The following is a 15,314-nucleotide window of genomic DNA, read 5'->3' as shown; positions in this document are numbered from 1 at the left end:
CCTTTACATTTATAGGCTTTAATAGTTTTCAGTCCATGTGGTGTGTGCGGTTAGGAGGGTTCACGGCCCAGGTGGGTGTTTACGACCGTGAACGGGCTCACGGTTGTGAACGTCTTCACTGCCCATGTTCCCTATAGATAGATGTTAGATGGTAGAGGAGACAACAGTCAAAAGGGGATAAGTGTGTCTGAATCTTGTGTGTTGGAGTATCATTCTAATCATATAAACATTGAAGATTCATCTTATTCCTCCTCTCCTTCTTCTTATTTTGATCTTGCAGCATCCAATTGATTGGGAATCTGCACCATCAATTGGATCTGCTTGATATGTCAAGCAAATTTGGGACATACAAAGGTATATTGCCAAATACTTTGAAAGATTTTTGACATGCCATCAACTTAAGGTTAATTATCAAAAACCTTATGATAAGCTTCAATATTTAGAGATATTAAACTAGAAGTGGCAGGATATCCCCATGGATTTGAGCACCAAACTGCCTAAGAACTCGAAGATGTTTGATATTATTAGGGGCTATTTTTTATATAATGAATTAGAGTACGTATATTATTAACATTCGAGAGAGTTCTTCAATGGAGAGACCTGCAAACACTATATTAAAAGTGATGGTGTACTCTCACAGACTAGTAGTTTCAATTATGTCATATATGTTACACTAGACTCATATCTTAGTTTTGGAAAAGGTTTCACGGTGAATTTGTTGCATAGTTGAGGTTTAGTACTACGTATCAACCAAACACTCTAAAGACATGCTTTGGGCATCTGTAGACATATGATGATTTGGTACTTGTGGGGAGGTATATAAATGAGTATAAGTGTGAAAAACTTGCTAGTCTTACATCTTATATTTCTTTTCTTTTTTTGGCTACAAAAACCGAGAGCATAATGCTCTTTCTCCTTCTGGTTTTTCTTAAAATTTGGTACAAGGTTTAAGGGCTTATGATTTGCTTCTTCTCAATACATGTTTTGTATATGTATTAAGGCATAAGAACAACTTATATACAATTAAAGACTACCATGTTTTAGTGGTTTCTTTCTTTGTAGATACTTCTATAGAACTTCTACTTTGGAGTAATTTCCACACTTTATATAATTTCAATATCCCACAAGAATCAAAGTTTTCAAAGACTATAATACTTTTCATTCTATGGTTAACTTAATATTTGTCTGCTTTATAAAATGATCATTGGTTGGTTAAAATGTTTTTGACTTTATTTATAACTTTAAAGCTTTTTTTTTTTTCATTTCTAGTGTTTTTGGAAATTGATTTTCAGATAAATCTCAACAACTGGTTTCAAAGTCATTTTCAGAAGCTTGGTTAGATTATTAGATTATTTTGCATAATCATTATTTTTGGAAAACCTGGATGGTTTCTTTTTGTAAGAAAATCGTATATATTTTTTATGACAAATTTGTAATTGTTATTTTTTCTTACAATATTTTACATGAATATTTTGTCATCAAAGGATTTTTTAGAAAACAAGGTGCTTATATATATATATATATATATATATATATATATATATATATATATATATATATATATATATATATATATATATATATATATATATATATATATATATAGAAAGAGAGAGAGAGAGAGAGAGAGAGAGGAGAGAGAGAGACTTAGGATCATATATACACCACAATTATTAGGTGAATTTATAAGCAAATGTGGTCCAATCATTTGATAGGGGTATTAAAATAACTTAGCTAATTAAATTCATTATTAACTAAATTAAATCCCAATAGTTTAGAAAACTTGATCATTTTCATTAATTTAAAAAATCCACTATTTTAGTTTCCTATCCTTGTTAATCTCACAATCAAAGATAATTCTTTTCTTCACTTCCAATACCTCGCCATCACCACCATAATCGAGACCTCCAACAAGATGATGTTCTCTAGACCATATCTGAATCACCATCTTCATCAGACTCATCCTTGTTTGACTACAATATATGCTACATGTATATCTATTTCATAATATGCTCTTTTTCTATTCGATGTGTAAATTATTTTTATGTTTCCTCTTCAAACATTTTTTTCCTTTGCTAATCAATTGTTTCTTATGCCTGAAGGTAATACACATAAATTTTGAATTGTTGCGTTTTTTTTTTTCTTAAATTAGATTTTTGAGTCTATCTCTAATGAATCATATATAGGTAAGTTTTGTGGATTCTAACTTATTTGCCGAAAAATAAACATCCATTTGTTCTCTCCATGATACGGACAATGTGATCTAAATCATTGTTTCAGTAGTGGTAAAATCATATAATATACCAATTAAATAATACCAATGAATGGAAAATATTGTAATACAATTTGTTTGATATGATTAAAGTTAGTTTATAAATATAACTAGTAGTGTCCACCGTTGAATTGGGGTTGGAAGCAATGAAGCAATGGTATCTACGTAACAGTTCGGTTTCTAAAATTAGTATCTAATCTACTATAATAAATAAAGGTTTTTTTTGCCATTTATCAAATTCTCAAGAATTTTGGCACATGTAATTTTGTGAGAGTTTTAAAATTATTATTTTCCACGTGTTATTTTTTGAAATTTTCATTTTTTAAAATAAAATATTAGAAAAATCTAACGGGTTTTATAAGGAAAGAGAATTATTCTATTAACTGATTTAATTCTATAATAAAGTCTCATAAATGCTAAAAAAATATTTGATTTCTTTTATAAATGTTACAAAAGATTACATTATGTTATGTAAAAGTGTTATTTAATAAAATATTTAATGTTTAAATGATATTTAAATTTTTATTTTTAATAAACCATGTGTAGTACAAGGGTCTTACACCTAGTGTGTAATAATTTATAATACACTTTTAATTTTATTTTTTTTGTATAATCAATTTTTGATGATTTGTTTCTTGATTTCACTCGTTTCTCCTTGTCTCTCTCTATTTTTTAGGCATGGTGAGTAATACCTCGAGAAGTAGATGCTGACAAGAAGGAGATGACAATACTAAGAGGAATTAAATTTCATGGATAGTATTCTTTAAGAATGTGATTCTCATGCGATTTTACAAGAATGATTTAGATTACAGTTTTGTTTGGTTAATTCTTTTGTTATTGGCAGACTCTATACATTTTCAAAACCGATATATTTCATCCTCACTTAATATACTTGCCATTTTCATTTTTTAATATAGAATAGACACATTCTTGGAAGAATTGCATCCTCTTTTCTATTACTTTTTATAGGATTCCTAAGAGAATATGTCACTACTGCAATAAGAATGGTTTTCGGATTACACATATTGTTATTCTTGTTAAAATATGTTATAGTACATTAGATTTAAGTAATTTTGTGTGTTAACAAATTTATTAGAGACATGTTAATTTTTATATCAATTTACATGTTTCTAATTTATATATATATATATATATATATATATATATATATATATATATATATATATATATATATATATATATATATATATATATATATATATATATATATATATATATATATATATTGTTAACTTGAAAATTATAAAAGCCGAAGTTTCATGGGTTAGATTTCTTCTTGGGGTGCCATCATTCTCAAACAATGACATTCACAGAAAATGTAATTCTCACATATTCTCTCAGAATGATTAATGATATAGGTTTGCTAGTTTAATGAAGTTTCATTCTCATGACAATGTCAGATTTGGACTTCTAATTTGTGTTATTTTTATTCCTTACACTTTTAACTGTAATTAATGTTCTTTTTTTCTTGATCCAAATTGTTATTCTTTCTTGTGAAATTTGAAAAATGAATGTTTATTATTTGTAAACAAAATGTTATTCTTAAGAATATTTTTATTATGTGTTCTTTAAAAATGTTAATTTTAAAAAAAACGATCATGAATGTAATAGTGTTCTTAAAGAAACAAATTGAAAATATATGTTAAGATATTTTGAATGAGGCCGTATTATAAAAAAAATGTCATTTAATTTTATATGTGGAATAAAATATAATATTTGAATTAATTTTGTGTTAATTACTTTGATTTAGCTGGCTAAAATGTAGGTAATTTTTATTTATCTCTCTTATATATTCTCTTATATTAAATTAAGCGTAAATATATAGTATATGCTAGTCCATGTTAATAACATTGTACCTAATGATCACATCCGTTCATTATATTATATGCATTCATTATATTTAATCTAATTATCAAAATTTAGTTATACATTCAAACAATATTTGTGATTCGCATTTGATCCTATATATATATATATATATATATATATATATATATATATATATATATATATATATATATATATATATGTGTGTGTGTATGTGTGTATTGCATAAACTAGCCATGCCATAAACCTCTTGTGTTGTTGTATCTGTTGTGTATCTATTGATTTTTTTCAAATGGTTTTAATATTTATTAATTCATATGGTATGTAATATTAAATATATAGTTTCAATTTGTTTATTGTTGTTTGAACAATATATGTTTTAATTTGGCTTGTTTAGATATATGTCTCAATTAATTTATTAAAATATGATTATTTACTTAAATTTTTTTCATAACGATTACATTCATATTTTGTAATGAATAGAATTTTATTTTAGAGAACTAGATCTCTTAATAAATTTTATAGCAAATATCAATGTTTTATAAACAACAAGTTCTATATACAAACATTTTTTACATAAACTTGTTTAAATCAAAATAATTTAAGATATTGTTATATTTATTATATAAATAAAATACACATATTGTAACTTCAAAGAACATATTTTTAAAAGCAAATAATGTAGTCTATCTGATATATGCAAATCTTAGTTATACATAAAAGATACTTAATGATATTTTCATTAAACTATGGAGAAAATAACTATTAACGAACTATACACTATGATGTATGAGTTTCCTTCTAATGAAGGTCTAAGATTTAGCACAAAATACCAAATTAACTTTATTAACAACTATGGTCATTGTAATTATATTTTATGTGTTTAAACATAATTTTGAAACTGTATTTGATGTTTTCAATTATAGAATTAATACCTTAGTGATAATAAAGGATGAACTAAACCACATTGGACAAATTTTACTTTCAAATCGATGTAATTTTTGGACCTTTATTCATTTGGAATTATACCTTAATAAGTATCCATTATACTTTGAATACAAACACCAAATAATAAGTATCTAACATAATTGATAAGTAAACATGAAACTCGTCAGAAATATTTTCTAGTTTTTAGAATATTTTGACTCTCGTCAATTGGAGCTATGACTCATGATATATGGTCAAAATATTAATAGGGGCCAAAGCTTCTAACAACATCCACTAGGCTTTAGAATGTAGCAATCTTTCTTGTTAAACTTAATTCGATGGAATGTTTCTTGGCCAAAATAGCTTCTAACTATTCCTATAAATCCTTCATAAGTTCCAAACTCCATTTAACTTCAATGCTCCATGAAACACATCCAATGTTGCTCCCAAAATACTACTCCACTCAAATTATCTAAAAACGACATAAAAATGCTATAGCATTATGGGAATTCTGATAAAAGACATGAGCTGAACATTATTTAAACTAATGACATGCAAATGTACAAATTATGATGTTAGATGCTAATAAAAACTACCCTAAAAGATGCATAAAATGATATATATATATATATATATATATATATATATATATATATATATATATATATATAGTATATATATATAATTAATTAAACAGTTAATTATTTAAATTTTACTTATCCCTTCCCGTGTATTATAAGTTAAGTATATACTAATAGGCAGTGGCGGCCCTAAGGGTGTGCGGGAGGTGCGGTTGCATGAGGCCTTCGACATTTAGGGGGCCTCCAAATTTTAGGATGTATATGTTTTTATGTGGTTGATATTTTAGTAAAATACACTTTTATGAGTTATCATTAAATAAAATTAGTTGTCGGTTTTGTTGGAACTTGAAAGTGAACCTCTAGCAATCCCAAACCTTTTGTTGTTCCGAAGTCAGTCTTAGTTTCAAAGTGGAATAGGGCCCAGAGTCAGTCTGTGGTCAGAAGCCAAGTTGGTGTTTGGAGTAGAGAATATGTTCAATTGTTGATGTTCCGAGATGGTGAATAAGTCTGAATCAATTTATCTGTCTTTACATTAATCATCCTTGTATTTTCTATGATGTGACGTTACTTAGGACACATCCTTTTTGTATATTTGGACAATCAGAATGTCAGGAGTAGTGACATTGTCCGATCATTTGTATGTTTGTTGGATTGTAATGTGTTCCTCCTTTTCCTATATAAGGAGTGTCTAATGACAAGAATAATATACAGATTGTTCCACTAAAGATAGATATTTTCACATTTACTTTACTTGCACCTTTCTCTCAAATCATTCCTTTAAACATTCCTTGTGTCCATTTATTGTCTTTACCTTGATTATACTCATGGTCTCATTTTTAATACATGAAGTACTTTGTTGATTCTCATCTTCAATCTTGATTGGTCTTGCCAGACTCAACTGGAACTATTAATCAGAAGGTGACATTGATCTTAAGCATTAACTCAAGGTTGAAGTTTTTAAGCCTTGTCCCTGCGCAATTAGATCCTTATTCTCATAATTGGTATCCGAGCTTGAATGGTTGTCCTTTGAATCCATAAGAACAAATTATAGTTAATTCGAGATTGCCTTGGTATTTTGATGATTTATGTGTTCAAGATAAAAGTTCTTCTATATACCTCTTTTTCATAAGATATCTTAACTTCAATGGCTTCTTCTAATTCTCAACAAATGTACTCAATGCAAATAGAAAATAGTGTGGGTTGCCCTACACGTGCCCCACTACTAGTTGTTGAAGAATATGATCAATGGAAAGTCAAAATGGAAAGATTTCAACTTGGAAAAGAAAAAGGTGAATCTATATGGAGATTCGTTAAACAATGTCCGCATGTTCCAGTTCGAACAATTGTTAGAGATGCTGTTGCAACTCTCATGGGACAGGATGAACAACGTCAAGCACCGCTCACTACTGATGATCTTGAAAAGTTGCATGCAGATCAAGTTGCTTTTTATGAAATGGTGTTTGGTGTTCCATCTTCTCTCTATGAGCACATTAAAGTGTGCAACTTCGCAAAAGAGATTTAGGAGACACTTCAATATTTGTTCGAAGGGTCAGAGAACATGAAGGATAAGTGTCTAACCTCGATTGTCAATGAGTTCGACACTTTCACTACAATACTTGGTGAATCTATTGCCTCAGCCTCGAACAGATACCAAATCATCATTAACAACATGACAATTCATGGGATAGTTCGAACCCCACTTGAGTACAACCTCAAGTTCATTAACACTCTCGGAAAGGGATGGGGAAATGTGAAATCATCTCTTCAGAGTAATGGATCTCTGAAGAAGCCGAAGCTCTATCAACTTTTTGATGTGCTTCAAGGTCATGAATCAATGTTGCATAAACCCTACGTGAACTCACTATAGGCCCTCTAGCTCTAGTCAGTTCCTACGATCCACAAACTCCGAACCTTGTTGTTTCGGACCCTCTCTCTACTGTTGTTCCTCATATTCCTCTTGTTCAATCCTCACCTCCAACCGTTCCTGCTTCCACCAATAATAATTATCCATTACCTGGTGACCTTAATCCTGAAGAAATGTACCCCGAACTCCTCTTCCAACAGGAGTTTGCCTTATTTTCCATGAAATACAATCGGCCTTATAACAAGTCATATCACAACTGTTTCCAGGCTCCTCACCAAAATAACCGTTTCTAGGCTCCTTATCAAAATAATCCTTAACCATTCAACAAACCTTTTGAAAACCCTCCATCTTTTAAGCCTAACCTTCCTACACCAAATCATACCTCGGAATCATCACAGACTCCAAAGTCAGAAAACCCCAAGATTATATGTCACAAATGTGGCCCTGCAAATCACTTTTCCAAAGATTGCCTAGCCGAAGTCCCATAGAAACCCAAGATCAATGACTCTACTTACTATTCACGTCGAGCCTAAAAACCTAACTCGAAGCCTAAAAACTACACAACTCACTAATTTTGCAGGCACTCTGTGCTTCGGAGAAATAAACAATATGGTATATTAATAGTTCTTGCTCCATGCACATGATGGGGCAGAATTACTTTCTGTGAGATCTCAAACTTTCTTTAAATGTTGGCTATGTAACGTATGGAAACCACTCCAAATATCAGATCCGAGGTTATGGTATTCTTATAAATGACAAATTCTCTATTTCATACGTGACATATGAAGCTGACTTGAAGCATAATTTGATAAGTGCGGCTCAACTCACTGATGCAAATCGACGAGCTGAATTCTGCAACAAACACCACTATGTCATGTCCGAAGACCAGAAGGAATGTTTAATTAAGTAAAACCACAGCAATAACATGTATCCTCTTGACATCAACATGATAATTGGCAAGCCCCATATCTACTTACTCATTAAAGTTGTTCCCGACACCAATTGGTTATGGAATAGAAGGCTTGGTCATCTGAACTTTAGATATATGAATGATCTTGATTACGGTGATATGGTAAGAGGTTTTCTAATCCTCAAGTTCAAAAATGATTATTTATGGGCTGCATGTGAGTGTGGAAAGCAATTAAAGAAGGGTCATCCCATCATCATTGAAAAATCAATCTCGGAGCTGTTAGAACTTCTACACATTGATCTGCATGGACCCTCAAGAGTAGAGAGTTTTCATCACAAAACGTACATTGTTGTGATTATGAATGAATTTACTAGGTTGATTTGAGTCTTTTTCCAAAGGCTCAAGTCAGAAACAGCCTCCAAACTCATCAACTTTATCAAAGGAGTTGAAGTTCTCATCAAACTCCCAGTAAGGCGAATCTGAATTGAAAATGCTTCATAATTCACAAATTCCACATTGAGCACTTCCTCACCGAGAAGGGTATCGACCACAACTTTTCTGTTCCATACACTCCACAACAGGACGGTTTAGTAGAATGGTGCAACAGAACACTTGTTGAAGCTACTCGATCCATGCTTAACTTTACAAATCTCCCACTCTATCTTTGGGATGAAGCTGTTTCTATTTCATGCTTTACTCAGAATACGAGTATCATCAATCGACGCCTTAATAAGACAATGTATGACGCCATGATCGGTAGGAAGCCAAGTATCTCTTTTCTTCATGTTTTTGGATGTAGACGCTTCATCAAGAATAACCATGATCAGCTTACCAAGTTCCAATCCAAAGCTGATGAAGCTATCTTTCTTGTATACACTGCTAAATCAAAGGCTTATCGAGTTCTTAATCGAAGAACTTGTGTTCTGGAATAAAGTTTTGATGTTACCTTTGATGGAAATTTCATTCGGAATTCTGGCCCAACCCATGTAACAAGTCACATCATGGCGTCCGATGCTCCAGCACCAAGATGTCCGAACCAACAAACAATCTATGAAGTTTAACTTTGAAACCTTGTTCGAAGCCTTAGAAACAACTCTTGATTTGGAATCTCGAACAAGAGAAAATTCATCAACTGAAGCTCTAGTCTCTCAAAATGTTTTCGGTCCGACACCCAGTTTTCCTCCATTTGATTCAGAACCGTTTCAACCTTCTCACGTTGAGTGGGAGAATGGTTAACTTTCCCTTGAATCAAATGTAGATGGATTCCAAGATACATCTAATGAATTCAACTCTAATCCTATAAACAACGATGATGATCCAAATTTCTTCAAATTCCCACCTAATGATGATGTCAACCTATCCGGTTCAGAAGTTCAAGGGGGAATCATCCACAAGTTCAAACTAGTCAGGGGGAGCAACATAACCCCATTATTGATATAGGATCATTTGTTGCACAAGAGCTTTTAAGACTATATGTTTGGACTACGGATTATCCTCCGAACCAAGTTATTGGAAACCCAAATGTTGGTGTACAAACTCGCTCTGCTACAAGTGTTCAAAATGAATGTCATTTATTAGCATTTATATCAATGGTTGAACCCAAATCCATCAAAGAAGCACTAGAACATGCTGATTGTATTACAACCATGCAAGAAGAATTGGCAGAATTTGATAGAAATGAAGTATGGACTCTCATCCCTCCTCCTCGGAATCATCCTATTGTTGGCACTAGATGGGTGTTTCGAAACAAACTAGATGATGCAACAGTCATTATTCGGAATAAAGCAAGATTGGTGGCTAAAGGATTCACACAGATTGAAGGGCTTGACTATGATGAGACCTTTTCTCTTGTTGCCCGTCTTGAAGCTATCAGAACATTTCTTGCTTATATTGCTCACAAAGGCTTTAAGGTTTACCAAATGAATGTCAAAAGTGATTTTCTAAATGGTGAACTTGATACTAAAGTGTATCTTCAATAGCTTCCCGGTTTTGTCAATCTCTTATATCTGAACTACTGTTACAAACTCCGGAAAGTTGTTTATGGCCTCAAGAAAGCTCCTCGCGCCTGGTATAAGACCCTCACTAAGTTTCTCAAGTATTTAGGTTTTCAAAAAGGTATTCTCGATCCTACTATGCTCCGAAGGTCAAATGGAAAACATCCCATGCTTGTCCAAATTTATGTTGACGACATCTTTTTTGGATCCACTAATTCATCAATGGTTGTTGACTTTGCTAAGTTAATGGTTAGTCGATTTCAAATGAATACAAATCGGGAACTAAGCTTCTTCCTAGGTCTCCAAGTTAAGACCAACAGAGGAATTTGCATTCACCAAGAGAAGTACATTTCAGAACTTCTCAAAAAGTAGTCAATGGATACATGTGCCTCTGCCAAGGTACCTATAGGTTTCAGACACAAAATATATTCGGACCCATTTGGTGTGGCAGTTGATAAAAATAAGTACATAGGAATGATTGGATCCTTACTCTACCTAATAGCAAGTCATCCGAACATTATGTTCTCAACATGTTTGTGTGCCAGATTTCAAGTCAATCCAAAGATGTCTCATTTATTGGCCGTTAAGCAAATATTCTCTTACCTCAAAGGTACAAAGAATCTCAGAATCTGGTACCCAGGAAATAGAGTTTCCTCCTTCAAGCATATTCTGATTCAAACTATGGCGGTCTTCAATTGGACAGAAAAAGCACACCTAGTGGCTGCCAATTTTTAGGTGGTCGATCGGTCAGCTGGTTATCTAAGAAACAGAATTGCATTGTGTCACACCCCCAAACCGAAATGGCAGAAATGTTTGGGGCAGAGGATGCCATGTACTGTATCATATCAATGCATAATAGTAAACAAGCAACAACATCATTCATTGCATTAATAGTATAATTTAATACAAGTGTGTTCAGTGTATAGTTTGAAAGACACCAAAATATAAATCAAAATAAAAGACGAGTCTTGAACACGCTCCATCTTCTAAACACCTGGCCATCTGTACCTATCTACTGGTGAGAATACAAGTTATTTTGAAAGAGAGGATCAGCATTTAAGTTGGTGAGTTCATAAGTATTTTAGTGTCAAATGTTTGTATAAGTTTGATGAAAGTGTTTGTAACTGTTCGTTGTAAATGTTTGTATCTCGTAGAAAATCCTATATTTTCTACTTGAAATGTAGCCTTCTTCTACTTGAAATGTAGCCTTCTACCAAGATCCAAATGTTTTGCATGTGGTTTGTTTGTAAAAGTGAGTGTTTTTACCAAAATATAGTTTACATTTCCGTTTATGTGAGAAGATCAGAATGTGAATGCAATGGGAAAATAAAGATGTACTGTAGTATTTTATATAGTAACTACTGTTGTAATAACTACCTTAAACCAAGTGTTTAATTTAGGTAAAATTTGATATGATTATAACCGTACTTGATTGACTAGTAAAACACGACGATCAAAGACGTCAAAATGGTATGACATTCGTCACCCGTAGACCTGTAGGTCCCACTGTAGCTAGCAGCAAGGTGTACGATGGTCAATCTTGTATAGATCTATACATAAATTCACACTCTCCCTCCACAAGACTCTAGTTACAAAACATGACACAGCAGAATATTGTCATGCCATGAAGTAGTGGCTCACATTAATGTTATAGTGTTCTTGTATTTGTATAGTATGTTCTCTCTGTCTTAGTGTATAGTATGTTCCTCTCTGTTTCTCTTTATAGTATGTTTAAACTAACTCATGTATGAACTGACTCTTGTATGTTTCATTGTTCTAGAATTAGTGAGTAGTGATCCTCTAAACTATACCTGTTATAGTTTACTAGTAATGTTGTTTGAATGACTGATCATGTTTGTACACCTTTGCTACCCAAAGGTATTGAACAGATGAAAGAACTTTTATATCTACATACATATACATAATATATATCTAATATTCAAATGACACTCGGACAAACAATCGATACCCTAAGTCCACAACCAAACAAGGAACAGGAAATACAGCGAGTTATCAGTCCTAAGACCTTTCTACCTTAATTATATGAATATATCTATATAGACATGATTTTGACAATATATAAGTTTTAAAAGAGTTTGATAAAAAGTCTAACATGTAAAAGGATTTTAACCATTTGAATGGTTATTGATGACTTGATGTTAGTTTATAAAATGTTTTGAAATAGGTTGTTTGATAACACAGTTTTGAAGTATAAGAAATCCACTTTTTTGATAAAACAGTTTTGAAGTATAATAAATCCACTTGTTTGATAACATAGTTTTGAAGTATAAGAAATCCACTAATTTGATAGTTATTGATCACATGTGATTGATACAATAACTATAATGTTTTCTACTTGTATTCTCCCCCCCCCCCCCCCCATAAAAGCATTTAAAATCATTTAAAAGAGAAGTTTAGGGGTATAAACTCACTTGGTAAGAGTGACGATTTGATGAGAAACTAGGCTTTATACACGCAGCACTTCAACTGTAAAGAATGTTTTCTCGAAAACTTCAGGGTGTCGGGACTTGCGTCGTGTGTTAGTGGTGTTATCGGGGCTTTGGGTGGTTTAGAGTGGCTTGAGAGTTTTTTTAGGGTAAAAGAAAGGAGTAAAGAAGCAACCATAAACGGGAAGCCTTGCATCCTTTATATAGGGATGGAATGAGACTCGAACGCAGGGCGTTCCTACGAAGTATGCAGGGCCTTTCCGGAACGCAGGGCACTCTCTTCGTACGCAGAGCGTTCTGCGAGACGTCTTGCATCATCGAGGACCGAGCTTTAGATGTGACCAGCTATGCAACTAAGGGGGCGATGTGGTCAATCTGAGGCTTTGCATTGCGAATGCAGGTCGTTCCATAGGAACACAAATCATTCTTTTTGGACCAGCCTCGAAATCTATGCCGAAATCTTTAAAATTTTGTAACTTTCGCGTATGAGCTCTATTTTTGACATTCTTTATATCCACACGTATGTGAGAATATACTCTACAACTTTCATTTACATTTCATCGGCTAATTTTTAATTTATTTTTAATATTATATTTTTAATAGGCCGGGACACGAAAAATCTATTAAAAATTCATAACTCCTTCATCCGACGTTCGTTTCCGTCTTTCTTTTTACTGTTCTACTACTATTGATGAGGCCTTCGAGTCTCACTTAGGTTGCGTCGGCTAAAAATCATTCGATCTTTATTTCGAGTTTTTCGTTGTCTCCTGCAATTCCGAAACTTAGAAAAATCATAACTTCCTCATACGAAGTCAGATTTGGATGTTCTTTTATGATTGGTTATGGTTTAACGTAATCTACAACTTCCATTTAGATACCTAAGGCTAAAAAGTATTTTATCGAAATTTTGCTTTTTACGCTTAACCGTGTTTTACCGGTTTTGTTGTGGATCTTTGATTGGTCATAAATTCTTCGTTATAACTCGGATTTTTGTGTCCTTTATGTTTTTAAAAATCTTGTTACGATATCTATTACTTAATACATTCCAATTGAGATTTTTGAACATTTCATTTTTGGCGCTATTCTTATTATTTCAAAAATAGGTTATAATACTTGACTTTAGATCGTTACATTGACTTGAAAATATCGGGTTATTACACATTGCACTTTCAACAGCTAAAGCAGAATGCATTGTTGCTGCTAGTTGCACATCTCAAGTTCTCAAGATGAAATCTTAGCTCTTGGATTATGGTTATCGGTTTCAATAAATTCCAATCTATTGTGATTCTCAAAGTGACATTGCTATCTCGCACAGTCCAATTCAGCACTCTATGACGAAGCACATCAACATACGGTACCATTTCATTAATGATCATATTTTAAATGGTAACATCAAACTTATTTGTTTCATCTGACGATGAAATTGCTTATGTATTTCTAAGGCATTAGACAAAACCAAATTCAATGGTTTTCTGAAGAAAATGGGTATGATGATGCTTTATCCTCGATTCTTTCAAGAGGTTTGCACTCTTTGATGGCTACAACATAAAGAGAATCAGTTCTGGAGTCAAATCATTTTTCATCTCGGAATCTCAGAACAAATAGGATCATTTTATGTGTCTTTTTGTCTAACCGCCTCTTGTAGTCTTAAGTTGTGCATGTCACCTTGTCCCATGAAGTCCATAACCAATATAGTTACACTGGTATAATATTCACCTTGGAACTTACTTCATAATTCTCCTCTCAGAATTCAAATCCGAAATGGTATTGAATTCTAAATCTTTGTCCTAGATCGAAGTCTTTGATTCCGGAACATTTCAAAAGTTCACTCCAGAATTTTTTAAGTTCACTTCAGAACTTTTTCAAAATTTCACTCCAGAACTCTTTCTAAATTTCATTCCGGAATTTTATGTTCCGAGATCTCTTTATAAAACTTGTCTCAGACCTTCTCAATGTTCTTAAACCATGTCAAAAGTTTATCCTGGGCATTTACTTGTCAAAAACTCATTTCTTAACTCGTAATATTATGGTTCCGGACTCAATTCTTTTGTAAGAATTTAAAAGGTTTTTGTCATTATGTGATTCCAAACGTTTTCTGAATAAAACAAAAGGTTACTTTTTGGTTAACTATGTTTATCCCCTTCCCCTAGAAAAGCGCAAATCTATGCACACGTTTACAAAAAGCAAACATCATGTCATAAGCGACGATTTCCATTCTTCACGTTAAATCAAGGTTACTTTAGTTGTTGTAGGACAATTCAGTCCCATTTTTGGCAACACATTAAATGCGATCCATTTCCTAATACGGGTTTCATCATTGCTTTTCAACTCGACCCACTTATTTCCTGAACCTATAAAGGCCAATTGAAACCCATTTTACACGTTACGCTCTCAAAACTCTCATCTCCTTTCTTCTCTTTCAATTCAAGTGTTCTACAAAGCTCTCCACCTGCAACAATGACATCCACCCA

The sequence above is a fragment of the Lactuca saligna genome, chromosome 6, assembly GCF_052625555.1.
Source record: "Lactuca saligna cultivar CGN05327 chromosome 6, ASM5262555v1, whole genome shotgun sequence".
Taxonomy (NCBI): Eukaryota; Viridiplantae; Streptophyta; class Magnoliopsida; order Asterales; family Asteraceae; genus Lactuca; species Lactuca saligna.
Note: the sequence above shows the minus strand (reverse complement) of the source record.